The sequence below is a fragment of the Empidonax traillii genome, unplaced genomic scaffold (assembly GCF_003031625.1).
Source record: "Empidonax traillii isolate 1590-97213 ecotype Southwest subspecies unplaced genomic scaffold, ASM303162v1 scaffold1176:size335168, whole genome shotgun sequence".
Classification (NCBI taxonomy): domain Eukaryota; kingdom Metazoa; phylum Chordata; class Aves; order Passeriformes; family Tyrannidae; genus Empidonax; species Empidonax traillii.
Genome location: NW_020956369.1, coordinates 193,176 through 196,188, shown reverse-complemented (window position 1 = coordinate 196,188; position 3,013 = coordinate 193,176).

Genomic DNA, 3,013 nt, shown 5'->3' with positions numbered 1-3,013 from the left:
CAAATTGTGGAGCACTTCTCTCGGCCTCCTCGAGCTTCTGGACAGCGAGGTCTGCTTTGAGATGGAAGAATAGCACCCTCAAGAGTTGACAGTGCTGCTTCAGGGAGCCATAGTATGCAACACACATCCTTCCTCTCTTTGTTAAATCAGCTCCCTGGCTCATGTAACTGGAGCAACGAGAACCAGTTTCCTCTTTAAGGTCTGAAATATTTGGTATCAGTCACTGATGACATGAATGTGGAAATAAGCATTTGTGCTTGTCTGGGGATGATCCTGTTCTAAACGTTTTATTTGTCTTTAGAAAAGGAGGGACAATAACAAGACAAAGATATGTCTTATTTGCTAAGTCTGGGAACCTCATTTTATACCATATTAAAGCAATTTGAAGAGGAATTTATGTTTTCGTGTAAGAAGAGATTATTTAAAAGTCCTTAACTTAGATAAAAGGGGTCTATGTAAAAAAAAAAAAAATACTGAGCAAACCAGTCCTTAAATTGTGGGGACTTGTTTGTTAATTACAGTAATTAGGAATGGAATCTGATCCTAAACTTTCTGATTTACTTTGAATTCTTTTTAATATGTGGTTAGGCCTTAATTTCAGAATGATTATAAAATGTGAGAGCATTTTAAAGACTAAATAGGCGTAGGTATTGTTACTAAATGACAAACTTAGTTGTATGCTTCTGCTTACACTTTCTTAGTTATCCTTCTGTTGTTTCATGCAGCACTGACTTTTTATTTTAAATGTCCATGGACTATTCCTGTTTCTGCTGACTTCAGAGTCGGATAAGGCCTCTCAAAACCTCCGAGTATAAACTGCTTACCAGCTTCTATTCCAGAGGATATTTCTCCCACCAGGCAACAAACCCAACTCTGGGTTTGTCCCCTTTCTGGAAATGGGTTTGCTTGAGTAGAACCAGCTGGATTTGGAAAGATGGGTGCAGTCAGGGGCATTTTACTCTCCACTCTGAAACACCCAAACCCCACTCCTGTCACAGACTTTGGGCTTTTCCTCTGCATCATGACTTTGTTCAGAGTTCTTGCCAGTGTTCTAGTAGCTTAGACAGCTCCCCGTGGAAGCACCCCTGTGAGGCACTCCTGCTGCCTGTTGAAGCCAAGATGTGTAATTTTAGAAAATACTGCCTGTGTATAAAAAACAATTTAGGATTGATTTTTTTTTCTCTTGATAGTGAGAAGTATATTCTGTAGTCTGTGAATTAATATATTTCCCTCCTGCAATTACAGAATTCATTCTCCCGAGAGGACGCTGGAGTGTAAAAGCCGACTGACTCCGCTGGCCTTGCGTTTGCTCATGAAACAGAGGTTCACACATGCAATGTGTGAATCAAAACATGGGGTCCCGGTGCACTGGCATTTTTTGTTGCCTGTTGAATACTTTGTCAATTACTTTTAAATGCAAGGAATCTGTCAAACTCTTTCTGGCAAGGAATTTACTGTCACAAGTTTGCTTTGCTAAAAAATCCAAACTTAGAATTGCAGCTTTTTTTTTCTCTTTTTTTTTTTTTTTTTTTTTTTTTTTTTTTTTTTTTTTTTTTTTTTTTTTTTTTCTCCAGCCATCGCTGTGTTTGATTCATTTTCCCTGCAGATCTTTCTGTAGCAATTTTAAGCCCGCACCTGCTCCCGTGGCCTTGGCTCGTCCTTTCTCTATGCCAGTTTCAAAGGGACCTTCGGGACCAGGAGAACTAAATGCCCGTGGGATTCCTTGCGGTGCACATGCATGCTGTGCAAGGGGGGACAGAGACATCTGCTCTGCGGACCGGAGGGATGGCAGCAGGAGGAATTTTGTGCATGCTCACCCCTCCCGAGCTGAACTTCGAAACAGAGGCTCCTGGGGAGGCACAGGAGCTGCTGCAGGAGCATACCCTGGAGGGGACCCGCGGGGGCTGCTCCTCTCCAGTCCCCCGGGAGCACTGATCGCCTTCAAAACCCCCAGCATACGGAGGCAGGGAACGCCCGGGGCACCGGGCCGGGGGGCCTGGGCCCGGCTGCGCCTGCGGTTATCTCGGGTCAAGGCCGGGAGGAGGTCCGGCACGGCTCGACATTGCTGAGTGTGCGTTTGGGGAAATCCGTCATTAAATTTACCTGCTTGATTCGTGCGGGGGGTGAGGGGGCCCGCAGGTGACCCGGCTCCGGCTGTCCCGTGCAGGCAGGGCAGCTCCTCCGCGCCTGGGGCGGGCAGTGACGGCCGGGGCCGGCGGGGTGGTCCGGCCGATCGCCACCGAGGCTCCGCGGCCACCGCGCTCCCCGCCCCTGCCCGCCGGGAGCCATCCCCGCACGGTCCTAGCGCCGCTCGGGGCCGGGCTCCGCGGTCCGCTGTGCCCGGGGAAGCCCCGCGGGTCCCGGGGCGCTGCGGGCAGGGAACCACGGCCGGTGGGGCAGCGCGTCCCCGTCCCGACGGGGCAAACATTCCCGACTGGCCAAATATTTGCAAGTATGCGCGGCTGATGGTGAACTTTGAGACTCCCTGCGAAGCGCGGCCGGGGAGCGCTGGGCCGGAGCTCTCGGCGCAGGGGCGGGAGCGGACGGTGGAAATGTACCGGGGCCGCCTTTGGCCGCTCCTGCCCCGCCGAGCGGCCCCGACAGCGCAAAGTCCCTGCGCCGTTCCCCGGTGCCTCTTATCAGAGCGGAGCGTCCTCGGGGGCCGAGCTCGCTGAGCTGGGTGTGCGGGGCCGAGTGTGAGGGGCCGGGGTGTGCGGTGTGCGGGGCAGGTTAGTGCGGTGTGCGGGGCCGGGGTGTGCGGGGCGCTCTCCCGCGGCTCGGCGGCTCCCGGGGGAGGGCGGGCGGGCGGGCGGTGCTGCCCGGCCGGGGCGCTGAGCCCCGGCGGCGCGGCGGTCAAAGGTTCCCAGCAGGAGGTTGGACACTAGAGGGCGATCCCCGGCCCTGCTGCGGGCTGTATATATACGGCACGCAGGACCGCGGCAGCCCATTAGCAACAGGGCAGGCAGGCAGCGCGCAGAGCGGGGCTGGGCCGGGGACGGGCTCCGGGCGCGCC